At 44.2% G+C, this 20678-nt stretch overlaps 1 protein-coding gene across 5 annotated transcripts in view; it reads left to right on the top strand.

Moving 5' to 3' along the window:
* Positions 1–324: 324 nt before the first annotated feature.
* MSANTD3 (Myb/SANT DNA binding domain containing 3) overlaps positions 325–20678 on the top strand; it is a 34903-nt gene continuing 14549 nt past the window's right edge. Inside the window, exons 1-2 of one of the 5 annotated variants that reach the window (XM_082404198.1) lie at positions 325–419; positions 508–713. The gene's annotated coding sequence lies outside the window, so the exon portion shown is untranslated. Of the gene's footprint in view, positions 420–507; positions 714–10208; positions 10337–11952; positions 12216–12245; positions 12396–14444; positions 14844–20678 lie in introns of those variants that run through there. The other 4 variants (XM_082404196.1, XM_082404195.1, XM_082404197.1 and 1 more) reach the window with 4 other exon arrangements.

The raw sequence follows: 20678 nt of genomic DNA on the forward strand, positions 1-20678 counted from the left end.
CATGCCAAGTGGGTACCCGCACACAGTAGCCACTAACACATATTTCTGGAATAAATGGATGGGTAGATGAAATACTTGTGCAATGGAAACTTCTTGTGGCTCCTCCCCGGCGAGAAGTGTAATCCATATAATCCCCGCCATCATTCGCAAATCCAAGGCTCGCGTCACTCTGCGCATTCCACGCAGGCCCCGCCCACCGCCGGGCGCGGCCCCGCTCGGCGCGCTCCCTCGGCTCGGCTCCGCTCGATAGCACTCGGGGACACGCGGGGCCGTAGTCAAGTTCCGGGCCACAGTGCGCTTGCGCAGAAGGTGCTACGGGCTAGTGGAGGGGAGGAGCCTGCGGAGCTCAGGCGATGGTGATAAGGGAAACACGGAAAGGATCGGAATGGCAGTCAACTCTGGCTAAGTGGGGCAGCTTAGTGAGTGTTTGAAGGGTACGCAAAGAGAACCTGTTGGGGACTGACCTGAGTTTACACTTTTGCTGATTTTGCCTTTTTTTCAATTAAGCTTGGTGGTCAAGAGCTGGTGCTTTGCAGGTCGCAGTCTCTTGTGACACCGCGTGCCTCTGTGTGGCTTTGGGCAAGTTACCTGCCCGAGCTTCAGGGTCTACTTCTGTGAAATGGAGCTCACGGGACTTTTGTGAAGATGACATTAGACAGTGTGTGTAAAGTGCTTAGCACAGTGCCTGGCACAAAGGAAATGCCCAATAAGTGGTAAGTGCCATTACTATCATGAACGTTAATAGCATAAGAATCATCATGTTTTTTGTGTGCCAGGATCTTTTGTATGCAACTGTTATGCTGGTAGTCTTTGGGAAATATCAGAGAACATGAGCAGTAACAGGAAATTAAAGACTGGAAAATGTGCTGATTTTAGAAATGAGAAAAAAGTAGATCTTGAAAAATGGACTCTGGTAATCTTGACTTTTACTGAGCACCAATCAAACCCAGGATGGATCATATCAAAGGTAGTTTATAAGGGGAATTCCCGGGCGGTCCAGTGCTTAGGACGCCGCGCTTTCACTGCAGAGGACGCAGGTTCGATTCCTGGTTGGGAAAATAAGATCCCCGCAAGACACGCGGCCAAAAACAAACAAAAAAAGGTAGTTTGAGAGCCTTTAGAAAAGGAACTAGTATGCACTATGAAGCAGTCTAAACTGTCTAAGAACAAATAAAGCAATCCAGCTTAACCTTTTTGAATGGATAGTAAACTGATAGCTCAGTGGAAAAGCTTTTTGTCTTTTCTGGACCTAAGTCATTTGAACAAAGGCCTCAGCCTGAGATGCTGTCCCATTGTAAGCGCCTTTCTTGTCAGCGAGTCTCTTTCCATTTCTGACATAAATCTTACAAAAATAATTCTTTTAGCTACATAGGTAATACGTGAATACCTTTACGTTGTAAAAAATTCAAAAATTAAAAATGAAGGGAAATTCCCCCAACATCCCCTCCCAATTCTATTCCCAACTCCACTCATCAGTTTACTGTGCATTTTGTTCAGATGCTTAAAAATCTAGCCCTACCCTGACTTGTAGCAGTTAGGACTTTATTCTGCCAACTGAATACCCAGCAAAAGGAAGCAGTTTATTAGTCTCATTCGAAAGGAAGCCCAGGGGTAGGAGCTCAGAGCCAGCAGGCTTTCTGTCTTGGTTTCACCATCCACAGGTTTGTCCTCATGGTCACAAGGTGATTGCTGCTTCTCTAAAGGTGGGTCCACATATTAGCAGGAAAGGACAAAGCCATCCTGTGAAGTTTTATATTTTAATTCAAGAAAGGAAGCCTACCAGAACATCTGCCTACAAGTCACTGGCCATACTGTATCACATGACCCCTCTATCAACATGGGAGTCTAGGGAAGTAATTTACTTTTCAAGTATCTAAACTATAGAATGGCACAGTAAAAGCGAGTTGTGAATATCTTTTGGGTAACTGAATTTTCAGTGTCTGCCACAGAAATATAGAGTTTCCATAAATGAACTCACACTATATATGTTTTGCAACTTGCTAGTTTTCCTTGGCGATATGAATGAATTAGAACTTTCCATGGTGGCCTGTGTGAAACTTCCTTGGTTGCTTTAGCTGCTGCATAATACCCTCGTTTCATTATTCTAAGGCACACTTTTTCATTCACATGTTATTATCTCTAAAATTAGTATGCATCTTACAATTGCTGTCAGCTAGGCAGCAGTAGTGATGTAATTGTCATCGCCTGCTGGAGATGCTTCAAAACTTGCAGAATGGATGTTAGCAGCCTGGAATATTGATGATGCTGAGTCTAAACATGATTCAGATGGTTCAGACTCTGAGAAGAAGATTTATATATGCTTTAATCAATTTATTTGATTAATACTTTCATTTTAATGTATGCATGTGGATGATATGGAGTTAAAAATCCATGTCTTAAGTTTCATGTGGCCTTCTGAATAAGTATAAAATAAAAATTATAAATGATAAGAAAGCTTTATTTGTTTATTTTTTTGTTTGTTTATTTTTTAAAATTTATTTTATTTATTTATTTTTGGCTGCATTGGGTCTTCGTTGCTGCAGGCGGGCTTTCTCTAGTTGTGGCGAGCGGGAGCTACTCTTCGTTGCAGTGCGCGGGCTTCTCATTACGGTGGCTACTCTTTAATGCGGAGCACGGGCTCTAGGCGTGCGGTCTTCAGTAGTTGTGGCATTTGGGCTCAGTAGTTGTGGCTCGCGGGCTCTAGAGCGCAGGCTCAGTAGTTGTGGTGCACGGGCTTAATTGCTATGCGGCGTGTGGGATCTTCCAGGACCAGGGCTTGAACCTGTGTCCCCTGCATTGGCAGGTGGATTCTTAACCACTGTGCCACCAGGGAAGTCCCTGTGTCATAGTTTTATTAGGAGCATTTTTTTTTTCAATGATACATAAAATAATGATGTCTATAATTGATGACGTCCTGAAGTCAATGAAATATGATGTACTACACTATGGCTATTCCATAGTTTAATCATTTTCTTATCAATGGGTGTTAAGTTTTCACTTTTTTTTTCCAATAATGCTTCAGTAAACCCCTTTTCATGCCTTTTTTTCCATATGTGCAAATAGTATTTCTCAAGATTCCTAGAATTTCATATTTAAAAGTTCTAATAGCTACTGTCCTCCCCCAAATCCATAACTCCAGTCTAATACTGGGAAAAGCTGAGGAACATCCTATAAGATACCTGACTGATACTCCTCAAAATTGTCAAGGTCACAGTGAACTAAAGATAGTACAGCGTTGCTATATACCTCCACACTCTGTTTCTCCTATTGTTAACATCTCACTTAAGTATGGAACCTTTGTCACAATTAATGAACCAATACTGATACATTATTATTAACTAAAGCTTATACTGTATTCAGATTTCTTTAGTTTTTGCCTAATGTCCTTTTTCTGTTGCAGGGTCCCATCCACAATAGCACATTATTATTTTTAGTCATCATGTCCCCTTATGATCCTCTTGGCTGTAGAAGTTTCCAGACTTTCCTTGTTTTTGATGTCCTTGTCATTTTAAGGAGTACTAGTTAGGTATTCTGTCCCCCAGTTGGGATTTACCTGGTGTTTTTCTCATCATTAGACTGGAGTTTTGGGTTTGGGGGAGGAAAACCACAGAGGTAAAATGCCCTTCTTATCACCTCATTTCAAGCCTATCAACATGACTTATCACTATTGATATTAATCTTGATCAGCTGGCTGAGGTAGTGTTTGTTTGGTTTATCCACTATAAAGTTACTCTTCCTTTTCTCCCTTTACATACTGTACTCATTGGAAGAGTCACTGTGCACAGGCCACACTTAAGGAATGGGGAGTTATGCTGGAATTCTTTGGCGTGGCAGATTTATCTATTCTCCCTCATTTACTTATTTATTCAATCATATATGTATGGACTTACGATATTTATTTTATACTTTGGGTTCTAATTCAATACTACTTTATTTGTATTATTGCTCAAATTGTTACAACTATGGCCAATGGTGCTTTTTCAATTGGCTCCTGTGTCTCTTTGACACATCCCCATAACTGTGTGTGAATGTGTATGTGTGTGTGTGTATGTAGTTTAGCTCTTCTTTATCTTCTGGCACTACAAAATTCTCCAGACTCATCTTGTATATTTCCTACCCTATTAATAGAACCAACCATTTCTCCAAGGAACCCTGGTTCCTTTTATTGGAGAATGGTATTAGAATCTAAGATCTGGGCACTCTGAGTGTAGAATTCAATTTTTACATAGTTAAATGTATCAATAGTGCCTTGTATAGCTTTGCTTTTTGTATCTTATATGGGAAAGTATCTTTTTTGATAAAACAAACAGGATCTGTATATTATTATTATTTTTTAAAATTTATTTTTGGCTGCGTTGGCTCTTCATTGCTGCATTCGGGCTTTCTCTAGTTGCAGTGAGTGGGGGCTACTCTTCATTGCGGTGTGCGGGCTTCTTATTGCGGTGGCTTCTCTTGTTGCCAAGCACGGGCTCTTGGCACGCGGGCTGTAGAGCACAGGCTCAGTAGTTGTGGCGCACGGGCTTAGTTGCTCCGTGGCATGTGGGATCTTCCAGGACCAGGGCTTGAACCCATGTCCCCTGCATTGGCAGGCGGATTCTCAACCACTGCGCCACCAGGGAAGCCCTCTGTATATTATTTTAATACTTGTACAATATTCTTTTACATGTAGCTTTAAAATTCATCTGGAATTTTTTAAATATGATGTAGAGTAGAAATGTTATTTCTTTGTAAATGGATAGCTAAGTATCTCAACCCCATTTGTGGACTAATCAATCCTTTCCATATAGTTTATACATATGATATTCCCACATGTCCAAGAATATGTTTGGGCTTTATTTTAGTCCTTGGATTTAGTTATCTATTCCTGTATAGCAACATGGAGGTTTAATTTATATGAGTTTATAGAATATTTTGTTATCTGGTAAGACAAGTCCCATCTCTGATCAAAAAAGTAAAATAAAACTTTCTTCACTATTCTTGAACATTTTCTCTTGCAGATGAATTTTAGAATCAACTTGTCAAATTCCATGAAAAATGCTTTGGGGATTTTAATTGGTATGCACTGGACCCTCCTTTCTTATCTGGCTACAGAAGTGGTTCTCAAACCACTGGCTGTAAGAATTAACTCTAAGAACTAAGAAGAAATGTGAGAGCATAGAGCCTGTAGAGAGAAACCAGGACTTTTTTAACAGCAGGATTTTGACTCTGCTATTTTTTGACTCAAGGACATTTTGAACACAAGTTTAAGAACATAAGAATATCAGTCGGAATTATACAATCATTCACAAATTTTTGTTGAGAATATATTTTCTGGAGTCAATTCTATCACACTCATTTAATTCCTTGGCCAGCGAGCACAGTTAAATGATTTCCAAATTTTTACATTTCGATTTTACTGAAATTATAATTAATAGAATTAACAGGATCAATTCTTTTCTATGAAAATTTTCTATTTTAAATTTAATTGATTAGCTTTTCTGCCATTTTGAGTGCTAGTTTGTGAACAGTGTATCTAGCAAGTCCTGTTTTCCCAAGTCGAGGTTAGCAGATCTGACATTTGCCATATGCAGTTTTAGCCTTTGTCAATTTTATTTTGTATTGATTATTTCTGCCAGAAATACTGATTATGAATTGGACAACATAGTGACATCTTTAGTTAATTATTGATTAACTTATGAGAATGTTGTAAGCAAATCCTTTCAGATACTCCAGAAGAATAATATTTCCATGTCATTTTTCATTGACCTATTGCTTTTTTAGCTTTGCCCATAGTAATACTAACTACTCATACTCACAGTAGAGTTAAGAGCAAGCTAACTCTTTGTTGGATCAAAATGTCCTTGGTGAGAATATGCCCAGGACTAAAATGTTGACCAGGTCTAAAACTGTGGAGTCAAAATGGCTGCATAAAATAGAACAAAAGAAAAATAAGCAAACAAACATATCATACACTGCTTTGTCAGTCCTATGAAGTACCATAGTTTATTGAAGCATTCCCTATTGATGGACTTTTAGGTTGCTTCCAGTGATTTTTCCCTTCTCTCCCTGCCCCTCCTTCTGTTTTTTTTTTATTTTGAATTTTGGCCGCACCGCGGGGCATGTGGGATCATAGTTCCCTGAACCCCAACCCCCTGCAGTGGAAGTGCAGTCTTAACCACTGGACCACTGGGGAAGTCCCTTCCCTCCCTCCCTCCCTTCCTTCCCTCCCTCCTTTCTTTCTTTCTTTCCTTCCCTCCCCCCTCCCTCTCCCTCCCTCTTCCTCTCCATCTCTCTTCCTTTGTCTCCTCTCTATACCTTCCTTTATTTTCCATTATCAAAGCTGCAATAAACATGCCTCTTTGTAATCACAGGCAAATGTTTTTCTAGGAGAGGACCTAGAAGTGGAATTGCTGAGTTAGAAATTTGATAGTGAAAAACAGAGAGTAGTAGCAACTAATATTGAAGCTACAATTAGGGATCTAAACCAAACTCTTCATTTTTCAGACACTAAACCTCTTCCCCAAGATTTCACAGCCTATTAGTGGCAGAGTAGGTCTAGAAATGTAGAACAGGGTCTTCCCTCGTGGTCCAGTGGTAAAGAATACACCTTACAATGCAGGGGACACGGGTTCGATCCCTGGTCAGGGAATTAAGATCCCACATGCTACGGGGCAACTAAGCCCGTGTGCCACAACTACTGAGCCCATGTGCCTCAACTAGAGAGCCTGTGTGCTGCAAACTACAGAGCCCACGTGCTCTGGAACCCACGTGCTGCAACTACAGAGCCCATGTACCCTGGAGCTTGCACGCCACAACTAGAGAAGAGAAAACCTGCCCGCCACAACTAGAGAGAAGCCTGCGCGCTGCCACGAAAGAGCCTGCATGGCACAACTAAGACCCAACACAGCCAAAAAATAAATAAATGAATAATAAATAAATCTTAAAAAAAAAAAGAAATGTAGAACAGTTTCAAGCAGCTCTATGAAAAGTAACACAGGCTTGTAGCAGTGTCTTCAGACATTTAAAAGGGGTTAGACCTCATGCAACTGTGGCAGCTGGTGGAAGTCTATGTAGGCTGCTGTTGCCTCGAGTTTGGTGTTGAGCCTGAAGTCACTGTAGGTCAGCCAGATTGGCAGTTGGGAAGGAAAGCTGGATGTGGACAAGATCAAGGACAAACTAGAACCTTCCAGGGCAAATTTGGGCCCACAAAGAACACTGGGACCCTCGAGGACAAACTAGAACCTGCCTCTTGCCCCAGCTGACATCTTGACTGTGACCTTGTAATAGACCCCAAGGCAGAACTGTTTAGATAAGCTTCATGACCCACAGAAACTGTGAGAGAATACATGTTCATTGGTTTAAGCCTCTCAATTCTGGTAACTTGTTACACCACAGTGAGTAACTAATAAACCTAGATACTGATAGCATGTTCACCAAAACCACCTCAACATCAAATTGCTGTGGCACCAGCAGTTCCAGCGGCCAGTAGCTTGCAAATCCAGCCACTTTAAAATAGACAAGGTGGGTCTCATGGAAAGGTAGAGTATAGGCATTTGAAATCCATGAGTTCTGGAATATTCATGCAGCCTGTATTTCATTCTGGCCCTGATAGCCCATCACTTTCTGACCTGGCACTCTTCTAGGTTGCTCCATCAGCAGTAGCTTTTGGTCTCCTAACGACTCCACCTGTATGCTCTTGTTCAGCACTCCCAGCTCCTCACCCCTCATTCCTTCCCTGGACAGCTGGATCCTGTAAGTTGAGACATTTTTGTTTTTCTCCATGCTCATGTCTTACAAAAGATATTTGGATCTATCTAGCCATCTGAAGAATAGTCTGCCCTTCTCCAATTTAGGGAAGGGGATGTTCAGATAAAAAATCAACTCTATGTACTTAGTGGAAAGCATCACTGCCAGCCTCTGAAGCTTCCTAAAAACTATTCTCCTACTTGTCTGGTGTTTGATGTTATGTTTGAAGAGAAATGTGCAAAGAGACAGATTGTCTAGCAGCCAGAGACTGCCTAACAGGATAGCTGTATCTTGGTGGGGTCACCATAGATTAAGGGCTATCCAGTCTTCTATTATGTGATAATAACATTTATATAGGAACTACTAAAGTGATTTATATATGTTACTCATTTAATCCTCTCAACAATTCTGTGATGTAGGTATTCTGCTTTATAAGATCACTCACCATCTTACGGTGACTAAGATTTTTCAGGAAAGTCTCAATTTCAAAAGTCTTGGTCTGTTGTCATTAGCTATCAAAATGCTTCAGAAGTTCTGAGATTTCAGTATTTGAACTATACCTCAGACTGTCTCTACCGTTAGAGAGTGGATTGCAAATAATTTTTTTTTTTTTTTGGCCACACCACGCGGCATGAGGGAGCTTAGTTCCTGGACCAGGGATGGAACCCATGCCCGCTGTAGTGGAAGAGTGGAATCTTAACCACTGGACCGCCAGGGAAGTCCCTGCAAATACTTTTTATACTATTTATTCTGACATTTGGTTCAGAAAGTATGGTCATATTAATAGAATGATTTCAGTGCATCTATCCACCCATGCCAGCTTCTGGTGAATACCCCTACTCCCAGTCTCTGCTGTGTGCGGTGGTTATTTTTGTACCAGATGATACCTCCCTTCCATCTCATAACAGCTGATTGAGTTAAAGCAGACTTCTAGTCCAAAAGCAATCAATTCATAGGCTGCCAACTTGCATCCTATCTTGAAATGATGAGCTGGGCCAATCACATTTTTTTGTGTAGGTCAATATGAACCAACAGACGAGCAGGAGGTTTCTACCCTAGGCTGGGGAGTCCATGTTGGCCAAGTGCAGGTGAGTAAGCAGAGGGAGCAGGCTGAGAGGTAGGGAAGAAGGAGCATATATCCAGAGAGAGACAAAGATGTAACAAGACAAAGAGGGAGACAGAGAGACAAAGGAAGTCAGAGGTGGAGACATAGAAAGACACACTGACCTCAAATGAGAGAGAGAAAAATTGGTTCCTAGTGGCTCTTAGGTTTCTGTGAGGTCCTATGTAACTTCGGTTGTTCCTGTATTTCAAATTCACCTAAAATTCAATAAACACCTTTCCCTTTAGCGAGTTTGAATGAATCTCTTCCTTGCCACTAAGAAAGCCTGATTAAAGTTGTCTCTAATGTCCATACTTAATTCAATTTTAGGGATACTGGATCTGAGCAGTCAAAATGGTTGGATAAACTAAACCTCAATGTATTAAGAGAACTGTACTTTCTTAAAACTGTGGAGTATTCAGGTTGGATGATCAGTGCATTTTCCCTCCCTTAAGAAAACTTATGTAGAAACCAACTCCTATGTCAAGTCTGCTTGGTGAGACTGGATCTGAGCAAAGGAGAAACTGTTTTCAGAGTTATTCTCAACAAGCTATCAGAGTGCAATGCATCACTCACCTCCATCACTGGAATGGCCCTCCTGCTCTTGAGGAAGGGACAAGTCACACAGATGGGTTCTCTTGAAAGGCTTCCTTTTATTAGACTCTGTGTAGGCTCCACCCTTCTATTGACTCTTTCTACAGAGAAGTTATAGCAACTTTATTATTAATAATAAATAATAGATAACATTTATTGAGTGTTTTCTATGTAACTTGCACAGTACTAAGCCTTTTATAAATACCTTACTGAATCCTCAAACAACCCTGTTAAGTAGGTATTGTTACATCACTTTACAGATAAGACTCAGGAGGGTTAAGAAGCTTGTCCAAGGGCAGGGAACAAGGAGGGAAATAAGGGAACAAGGAGACAGCTGGGAGGGCAGTGACCACATTACACACATTACAAGATGCCCTTGTCACATTAGTTTTGGAGATAGTTTACTCTCTTGATTTGAGGAGGAGACACATGATTAGATAGGAGTTTCTGTTTCCTTAGCAGCATTTCTGCATGTGGCTCATGTCAATCATCATTATTTAAAATATTATTATTTTAAACAATAATAACAATGCTGAAAACATGCAGTAATAATAATGGTACTGATCATGTATTAAAGTCAAGACTAGAAGCTTTCATCACCCTGCCAGGTAAGTATCATTATTCTCACCTTAGAAATGAAAAACCTGAGATTCTAAGTGGTTAACTTAGTTCACAAAGTATAAGCAGTAAAGTCAGGATTCAGGCCCCTGTCTGTCTGTTAAATTCATTGCTTTCTTTTCCCTTACTGTACCACCTGTCAATCAGATTTCCAATCTGAATTGACTGTTTTCACACCCCAATAGTTTTCCCTTGGCTGTATCCTCATTTTAGAAGGAAATCTTCATAGACGTCTAACGTGGCACTAGGGTGCAAAACTCGAAGTGGAAATGGTGTACTGCCTTGGGTTCCAGTGAGGTGAGTGTCATAAAGTTTGTTTGCCAATAGTAACTCTCTCGGGATGGTCTTAGTTTCCAAGTTCTCTGGACAATTTCAAAGCTTCTTGGACACCAGACAAATTTGTTAAAATAATGAACAAGGAGCAGTATAAGTCTAAGTTATAGTAAGGGTCTTTATTTTTATTGGTGCTTCTGACCCCTAGAAGTGTTTGGGTGTTTCTTTGTAGTCAAAAGACCTGGCTCAGCCTCTCAGCCTCTCAGCCAAGTGGGTCTGTGGGTCATGGGAGCTGGGAGGGTGGCAGTAGCCTCACATATAGTCAAGAAATTTTTAAAAAATGAAAAAATAGCGAGTGTTGGTGAGGTGGTGGAGAATTTGGAACCCTCATACATTGCTGGTGGGAATGTAAAATCATTCACTTAGCCACTATGGAAAATCTTTTTGGCAGTTCCTCAAAAAGTTAAACATAGAATTACCATATGACCCAGCAAGCCCGCTCCTAGGTATATACCCCAAAGAACTGAAAACCAGATATACAGACAAATACGTTTACAGGCATGTTCAGAGCAGCACTATTCACAGTAGTCAAAGGGTGGAAATAACACAAATATCCATCAATGGATACATGTACAAACGCACTGTGGTATACATACAATTATTTAGCCATGAAAAGGAATGAAGTACTGATACATGCTACAATCTGGATGAACCTTGAAAACATCATGCTAAGTGAAAGAAGCCAGACACAAAAGACTACATATTGTATGATTCCATTGATATGAAATGTCTAGAATAGCCAAATCCAGAGAGACAGAAAATAAATTAGTGGTTACCCCTGGTTGGGGAGAGGGAGGGATAGAGGGTGACTGCTTAATGGGTAGGGGGTTTCCTTTTGGGGTGATAAATGTTTCAGAATTAGATAGAGATAGTGTGGTTGCTTAACATTGTGAATGTAATAAACGCCACTGGGTTGTTGACTTTAAAGTGGCTATTTTTATGTTATCTGAATTTCACGTCGATTATAACAAGAGAAAGTTCAGCAGCCCTCTGTGCCCTTCTGAGCTTGGAATCTTCCCAATGGATACAGGGCAAAAGAAACACCTAGCCCTCATCCTTGTGGCGGCACGATGAAAGGTGCCTTGTCCTAGAGTTCCATCTGTCGTGCATTCATTCATCCGCGCACAAATTTCCACTTACTCATCGCACAGTGTCTGAACCAGGTCCTGGGCTGCAGAGGGTACAGTCTCTGCAGCCTAGGGGGAGACATCCCGCAAATTAAAAAACAAAACAAAACAAAACACAACTCCGTGATGAACCCAGCCAAGGAGGGTTGTCTACTCAAGTAGCAGGGTGTCCCGAAAGAAAAGGGGCCTTTCTCAGACAGGGGGTTTGGACTGGGCTAATTCGCGTCCATGGCCGCCAAATACCTTGCGACAAATAACATTCTTTTGTTGTTCATGGAAATGAAACAGTTTTTCAAGTCCTTCAGGAGCTCGTCCGCAAAGGTGGGAAGAGAGAACTCAATCAGCACAAGAATGTCAGCCAGGAGGGAGAGGGGTGGGTAGGCGGGGGACCCCCTGCGCCCCGCCCCGAACCTCGGGGGAGGCCCGCGACCAGGGGTGGGGGAGGTGGGGACTGCGCGGGGCCGCGCTCCCGCCCTCCTCGGCGCCTGCGGACCCGCAGGCGGCGGGCGGCCCGCGAGGGGGCGGCGGCTCCCGGGCTTTGTGGCCGCTGCGCGCGCGGTGGGGCCTGACCGGCCGGGGGCGCGCCGCCGCCGCCCGGCGCTCCGGAGCCCGCGGCCCTCCCGGCCGCCCAGCCTGCGAGAGGAGCCGAGGCCGCCCGCGCTCGCATCTCGCCGGCCCCTCCCCCGATCGCCGTGGCCGCTGCGCCGCCGCTGCAGGTAGGAGGCTGGCCCGCCGGGCGGGCCGCAGCGAGGCGGGGGCGCGGGCGAGGGTCAGGCGGGAGGCGCGGGCCAGACGTGCGGGGGCCGCGCGGCCGGCAGGGCGGGCTTCCGGCCCAGGCGCCACGACCCCTGCCCCGCAGGCCCGGCTGCCACCTCCGCGCGCCGCGATGGGACTCGGTGAGTGGGGCCGGCCTGCGGCGTACAAAGCCCCAGGGCGCGGACCTCGGGGAGATTCAGTGTCGCACCCGGGGTCGGGGGACTCTGGACTCCGGGAGTGGAGGAGCCGCTTGGGAGGAATCCGGATGACTCGCAGTGCCGGGGTCTTCCTATCCCGGGGTCCCCACTGTACGCCGGGCACTGTGCTCGCGCTTTTCCATACTCGTCTCCTTTAAGACCCCTTGTGTCCCTTACAGGGGTGTAATGGGAGGGGTCCCTCACTCAGAGGCTGAGGGCCGAACATCACATCGGTGCCCGCCTGACCTTGGGAAATCTCCTTTGCTCCGAGCCTTGGCTCCTGCTTCTGTAAATGGGGGTGAGATGGGGGGAGGGATGGTGGCAGGGGAGTGCGTGGTGTAATGCCTACCCTCAGGTGCTATTGTGAGAGATAATGTACGTAAATGATCATAACTAAATATTGAGCACTTTCTATATACCAGGCCCTAGGTACCAAACAGTTGGCATGAGTTATCTAATTAAGTCATCACAATGGCTCTGTGATGTAGCTACTGTAAATTGCACGAGTAATTTTTATTTAGGAGTAGGAAATAGAGAAAATTTAGTCTCCCTATTCTGATTCAGGAGATTGGGTGATTCTTAGGTATGGTAACATTTAAGATCACAGATGTTCCTGCAGTGTCAGGAGAGTGGTTATAGGATATATTTGTTACGCATTTAAAACCGGGAGGTAGGATAATATCAGGTCCAGGGGTGTGCATTTTAGTATGTCAGATAAGTCAATTGTGTTACCAAGGAAATTGTTGAATATTAATTCAAAAACATAGTTCCTGAGTTAGGACTGAGGACTGCTAGGGGAGTTTGGGGCCAGAGAGACGGGTGGACGGGGATGAGAAGGGAGGATTCTGAAGCTCTGGAAGAGGATATGGAGGAAGGGACCAGCGTCTACCACCCCAGTAGTTTTCTGGACCAGGATTCCATCCTGCCCTTAGAGACCACGCATCCTGTCTGGGAGGAGAGAGGGGGGAGGGATCCTGGGGTGAGATCGGTGGATTGTCTCTTCTTATTCCCAGGACACCCCAAAAGTATTCAGATGGGTTGAGCGCCAGGTGACGGGGCCTCGTAAAATGTAATGGTCGCTTCTCATGATTCTTGAAATTCTTTTACTATGTTTGAGGCAATTGGGATGCTCAACAACCCTGAAGATTGGTAAGATGCTTAAAATATCAGTACAAAGGCTGAACTGATGTAATGGAGTGTGTTTGAATACAGTTCCCTTGGTTAGAGAAGCAATGGGCCTGAGGAGATTATTTTGGGGTTCAGTTTGAAATGGGGAGAACTGGAAGGCTTTGGACCCTGAAGAAGGAAGAGAAAGGCAGGAAGGCCCAGGCATTGCACCCAGGGGCAGGGGGTAGAAGGAGAGCTGAGGACCCACAACACCATCTGAAGAACACCCACCCGGCCCACTAGTGCTCGGCTACCCAGAAGGCACCCCTTCCTCTCCTGACTGTGACCGTGTCTTACTTGAGTGTTGTTTAAGGTCGGGGCTGAACTCAGGCTGACTTTTCTCCTGAGGGAGCAGGAAAGGCTTCTTAGAGAAGGGTTGTTTTAAAACCAGGACTTGAAGGAGGGGGTGTTTGGGCACATAGTGATGGTGAAAGTAGGGAGCCGTGTGCCTAGTAAAAAGAGCAGTTGCTTTGGAGAGACAGACAGTGGGAGGTTCGAATCCTAGGTCTGCTATTTCTCCGCCATGTAATTTTTTGGTGAGGATTAAAGAATGTTTTTTCAAATGCCTGGTAGGGAGCTCAACAAGCACTAGGACCTTTTTCCCTGTCCATGGTGACAGTTGTTTAATGCTTGTCTGCTGAGCACCAGTCTTATGCTGAGTCATATGCTTCATGCTGGGGAGAGAGATGAGTCAGAAATTATGTGTTTCCCTTAGGAATTTCCCAGCCTAGTGAGGGAGATGGACACAATGAGCAAATCACAGAAAATATGGGAAGTACAATCATATACAACTGGCAGTGAGCTCAGAGAAGAGTAACTCATTCATTCTGGATAGAATACTCAGGGCTAATCTACCTCTTTAACAAGATTTAACAAGATGAGACGTTATCACAGAGGTTTTGAATGCTACACAAATTCCTAACTTCTATCTTTTTTACCTCTGTCTTCTCTTTGCCCCGATATCCTCTCTCTTAAAAAAAAATCTAGTTGCAGCGTGTACGTAGTTTGTAAGCTGCCTCAAACTCATTTTAGGAGGAAGCTGTTATAAATAAAATAAACATAATAGCCTGGGTATTAGTTGAGGAAGGCTTCACAAAAATTTCATGAGAGTTGGACCTTGAGGGTTGAAGATGAGCCCTTGGTGGATCTTGGGGTAAAGAATTCCAGCCAGAGGAGGCCCCATGCGAAGAGGCATGAGAACGCAGTAGGTTCAAGGGCACGAAGGTGAGTTTCGTCTGGCCGGGTTGAAACATACATGAAAAGGGTGGTTTGGGGTGGGGTGGAGGGGGCACTGTAATTGGGGCCAAATCTGGAAAGGCCTTGAATGCCTTGTGAGCAGTTTGGACTTTATTGCTTAGGCAGTGGGGGAGATGTCAGAGGTTTACACGCAGGACTGTGGCATCATCACTATGTTTAAGGAAGGTCCCTCTGGTGGCTGTGTGGAAGAGGGGCTGGAAGTCTGGGAGATCATTTTGGGAGACTAGGGCTGACCTTGGACATAGGCAGTGAGGATCGGAGCAGAGAGAAGAGATATTGAGGTAAAATGTGTAGTAGTGGTAAGTGTGATGAGTGGTTCCATGTGATTGAAGAGCACGCTGAGGTTTCTGCTTTGAGCCAAGTTAATGTGGCTGAAATTATCAGAAATCAGGAGGTCTGGGGGTAGAGGAATAATTCGTTTGCTTTTGGAGATTTCTGAGGTACCCATAATGGACAGCTAGATAGAGGTGGCTAGGAGACAACTGGAAATGTGTGTTGTGCTGAGGAGGGAAGATGGGGCTGGAGAGAGGTTCTCCCTGACACCCCTACATTCTTTTTTTTTTTTTTTTTTTAAAGCAAATTACATCCAACATATATGTATATATATTTTTTTTTTCTTTTTTTAGAGGGAAGGATTTTTTATTTATTTTTATTTATTTATTTATTTTTTTGGCTGTGTTGGGTCTTCGTTTCGTGCGAGGGCTTTCTCCAGTTGCAGCAAGCGGGGGCCACTCTTCATCGCAGTGCGCAGGCCTTTCACTATCGCGGCCTCTCTTGTTGCGGGGCACAGGCTCCAGACGCGCAGGCTCAGTAGTTGTGGCTCACGGGCCTAGTTGCTCCGCAGCATGTGGGATCTTCCCAGACCAGGGCTCGAACCCGTGTCCCCTGCATTGGCAGGCAGACTCTCAACCACTGCGCCACCAGGGAAGCCCCCTACTTTCTTTTGAACAAACACTGAGAGTCAACTGTGTCCTCAAGATACAGATAAAATGTAGTTCCGTGCCTCAGGAGCTCAGATAGAGGAGCCCCTCAAGGGTACGGATAGATTGCAGTACGGAGTAATTCTGAGGGCTGCAGGAAAAGATAAATACTTGAGACCCTGGGCCCAGAGATTTGAGAGCCGTTGATGCTGAAGTGGTGGGCCTAGAGGAGAGAGTTCTCACAGTCAAGAAGCAGGCTGGAGCAGGAACACCTGCATAAGGGGACTTTTCTGTATTGTAAAAGCACTTTCTGTGGAGGGTACTTTAATAATGACTCCAAGGGAATTTCAGGGAGACTGGGATGGGGGTGGGGAGATGGTTTAGGAAGGAGCGGTGGGGGAGGGGAAGGAAGGGGTCAGGACCTTTAAGAACCTGCCTCTGGTTCACAGAGGGAACTGTGAGGGAGGGGGGACGGGAGGGCGGAGCTCTTGCCTTAAACACAAGGCTGGTTCTGCTCACAGTCACCCTCAGACACAGATGGTAAAAATAAACACTTCCCAGTTACTTGGCTGCCTGGAGTGGGTGGCGAAGGGAAAGGGGAGGGAGAGCCCTGGAGGAAGCAAGTTTAGTGCTAGGTTTAGACTGGAAGCTCCCCTAAGGGAAAGAAAGAAGACGGAGAGGGCACAGGTGAGTGGCCATCCTGAGTAGACAGGTCTGAACACGCGAGAGCAGGTACACGGCAAGGTGTGCACGGGGACAGTAATGTCTGACTATTCTTACCTCTGCCTCAAATGAAATCATGAAGGCATCACAGCTGTAGAAATTTGTTGTATCATGTTGTAAAAAATTTGGCATGCAACAGTATTTACAAGAAGAAGCCAGGAAATGATTTTTGTTATGAGAAATCCTTTATAGAAGAAGAAATTTAAGATAGTAGAACATCTAGATATAATTAGTAAAAAAATGTGAATGGCGAGCAGGTTAGTTTCAACGTATATTCCACAAATATTTATGGAGTACCTACTGTGTACCAGGTGGTCTTCAAGGAGCTGGGGAAAGAGAGATCCCATCACCTGCTTTAGATGCTTCACTTGGAACTACTTAACCTATAGAGTTAAACCTGGGCTTGGGCCTTAAATCCTCTGAAGTGCTGAGATCACTTTATTCTGTGGCAGTGTTCTCTTTCTTTGGCTAGTAGCTCCACTAGCCTCATAAATAATCAGAAAATACCATCTATGTGTCTTTGGCAGAGAACTGTGGAAATTAGGTTGCAGAAAAACCATTGTAGCAGCAGTGCTAGTATGGACTGCCAGCACCGGATGGGGCTTTAGAGAACACCCATTGCAGCTTTATTTTTTAGAGATGAGGAATCAACAGTCAGGGAGGAAAGGGGACTTGCCTGACGTCACAGAGTGAGTGTTAGAGTTGAGAGCAGTGCCCTCGAGTTTTCAGTTGGGATAGTGGGGAAGGCTTGAGGGTACCTAGCAAAAGGGCATCTTGATGACGGGAGGGTTCCAGAGAAGAGATGTGGGGGGAGGGGTTGAAAACAAATAATGAAGCTTCGCTTTTAGGCCCTCCTCTGTTACTGGGACCCCGGGAACCCCCATAGTTTGCTCTAAGCCTAAGTTTCCTCATCTGTAAAATTAGAGGATTGGACCGAAGTCCTTTTTTAGTTATAACATGTTAGGATCTATGTTGTTTCCAAAAAAAGTTGTTTGGGGGATGCTGAGTCAGGAGACAGAGTCAACACACCAGGATAGGAAATAGGCTCTCATCTCTTTAGAGCAAACTGATCACCCATAACCTGTGGCCAGGCCTCCCTTCAGGGATTGGCTGCCACATTTCCTGCAGCTTACTCACCAATTCTGTATTTGTTCCTTCTTTCAGTCTTTCCAAAGTGGCCCTGCTTTGTTCTAATGCTAATTCTATTTCCAGTCTATTCTGATAGGAATTAATGTCCTTATTCTAGATCCCACCCAGTCCTGGAGTAACATCCCTGGGTACATCTCTGTCACTGTGCTTATCACACTGCCTTGTCACCAGCCCATCCACAGTACACTGTGTTGTGATATGTCTTCACTGGACTGTGGTCTCCTGGATCTTAAGGAATACCCCTCCTTCCGGTGCCTGCGCATGTAGGTGCTCTAGGTGCTTGTTTAATCCTCCTGTATCCTCTTTGCCTCTACTTTCTGTTGATCCCCCACCGTAGTGCAGACACACACACGTCCTGGTCATTTCTCACTTTGAAACAGTCCCTGGCATGCACTGCCTCCTTTCCATTAACATCACCACCCCTCAGAATCCAGGTCCTTTCTTATCAATTATTTATCTGAATGATCTCCTTCAGCTCTCTCTGTTCATATCCTATACATTCTTAAAGATCTAGCTCAAATGTCCTCTTGTTCATGAAGAGTGCAAATTAACCTCTTCTCTCCTCTGAACACCCAGGGTGCTTTGTCCTCTGTTATGGTGTCCATTTCATTGTACCTCTCCTTTTGGTTGTCAGTTTCTGTGTGCCAATGCTCCTTCAGCTTGTCTTTGTATCTCCCACATACTCTAGGACAGTACTGAGCCTTTGGCAGGAGTCCATTACATATTTGTTGAACTGTGTGTCTATGAATAAAAGAGCCAATAAGTATTTGAGTATACACTGTATTTAGACCACTATTCTACTTTTGGAAGCAGTTCAGTATGGGTGAGAGGGGTGCAAAGAACTAAAATTTATTGAAGATCTAGTCTGTGCCTCTTTACTCCCATTGCAGGACAGTTGTGTAGAGGGAATAAAGCAGAGTAGGGAGTATTAACCCTGTTTTACAGATGAAGCATTAGAGGTTAATTGACTTGCCCAAAGTCACACAGCTAGGTGAGCGCTGAATTCAGGATTTGAGCCCAGGTTCTCTGCATCCACTGTCTTGGTTATTTCACTTCACTTTAAGAACAGTAGTGCATTAATATCCTAATATCTGTCTGAGGTCTCAGTGTCACAGATTTTTAGTCATGGTTCCCATCCTGAGTATTGACTTCAAAGAACTCCCTTTTCTACAAACAGCAGTAGAAGTAAAATCTGGCCAACTTTCTCTGGTCTTTGCTGAAATTTTAGGACATAGTTTGACCCTTGGTGGACTTAAAATATCATTAGATGGTGTGTTAGTCAGCTTGGCCTTCCATAATAAAAGACCACAGACTGGGAGGCTTAAACAATAGAAATTTATTTCTCACAGTTCTGGAAGCTAGGAAGTCCAGATCAAGGTGCCGGCAAGGTAGGTTTCATTCTGAGGGCTCTTCTCTTGGCTTGTAGGTGGCTGCCATCTCTCTGTGTGCTCACATGGCCTCTTTTTAAGCCCTGGGGTTAGTGGGGGAAGGGGCAAGCTCTCTGATGTCTTTTCTTCTAAGGGCACTAATCCTCTTGAACCAGGGCCCCATCCTTAGGACCACATTTAATCTTACTTACTTCCTTAAAAGCCTGATCTCCAAATACAGTCACCCTGGGAGTTAGGGTTGCAGCAAATGAATTTTTTTGGGGGGGAGGATACAAACATTCAGTCCCCTAACAGATGGATTTTTAAGGTGCATATTAAATGTACTTATTACAATCTTCTGGTGGTTTAGTCAATGTTAGTGTTTTGGGAATTTTGCTGATTATTTCCCCTTTGTTCTTTTATGGTATTGGAATCCTGCTATTTTATTTAGTCTTGTCTATGGGTCTTTGCTTAGCCCAAGAGGAACTTCCATTGCATTTGGATTTTGCTATTTTATTTGACCGTTTTTACTTTAATGCAGCTCTTTGGTGTACTGATTGTTTTACCATGTATGATACTCATTCTGTGCATGGTAGACAGTTTTATGACTATATCAAAATACATTCATTCATTAAATTTTGCTGAGGGCCCACTGTGGGGTCTCTGGGCTGCTTGTTGTCCTACAACCACGCATAAGAACGGGTAGCACTCTGTCTAGCAGAACAGCAGACAAAAAAGATGATCCGTACAGAGGGGAGTTGGGGGGAAGGGAAGGGCAGTTTCTAATAAAGGCTAACGTAGCAGAGAAGGCTTGTTGTGTTGTCATCTATAACCAGTTATGGACGTTCCTAAGCAGTTTTAAGCTATAATGTGCTTTCTAGCCTCGAAGTTTCTAATAAGCTTCTCTTGGAGATCTCTTTCTTTGGGAAGTGTTTGTTTACTTAGGACTGTCAGGTGCTAAGGCAGAATGTCAGCATCCAGTTCCCCTGAGGTGTGGACCATTTTAAAGCCCCATATTATTGCTACAGTTACTTTTCAAACATACATTCTTAGCAGATCAACAGTGGAAATTATTTCAGAACCCTAGTTAGAGTGAGAGGGGTGCACCTGGGTTGGGGTGGGGAGCTGTGGACCCTAGGTTTGAGACCTAGAAGGGGGAAGGTGATGGGAGTGGGGAAGGGAGGGGAGGAGCCAACAAATGGAGATGAGGGAAGCAGGCACAGCTCTTCCTAGGTTGTCCCTGCTGACAATCAGATTGCTAATTGATATGTAATTTGAGCTGGAGCACTAGAGGCTGTCACTAGGTCTGAAAGAAGAGGGCTAAGCAGATCAGAGAGCAGCCTGGGCATGGAGTCAGACCTGGGTTTGAATCCTAGTGCTGCTACTATTTGTGTGATCACTGGCAAGTTACTGAGCCTCACTTTTCTGATCCGGGAAATAGGAATAATAATTGGTTTAGTGGGGATAAACAGCCTGCTTCAGGAGGCTGTTGGGGATCCATAGGGGACCTTTAGGGTACACTGTCTCACACCAGAATCCCTTTATAGCCCGGCAGGATGCAACCACATGGCCGAGGGAGGCCTGCTGTTCTACAAAATTAAGCAAAGTAAATTGGTAACTTGGATTTACTTAGCTAGTGATTA

Source organism: Balaenoptera borealis (genome assembly GCF_965194805.1).
Source record: "Balaenoptera borealis genome assembly, chromosome: 8".
Taxonomy (NCBI): Eukaryota; Metazoa; Chordata; class Mammalia; order Artiodactyla; family Balaenopteridae; genus Balaenoptera; species Balaenoptera borealis.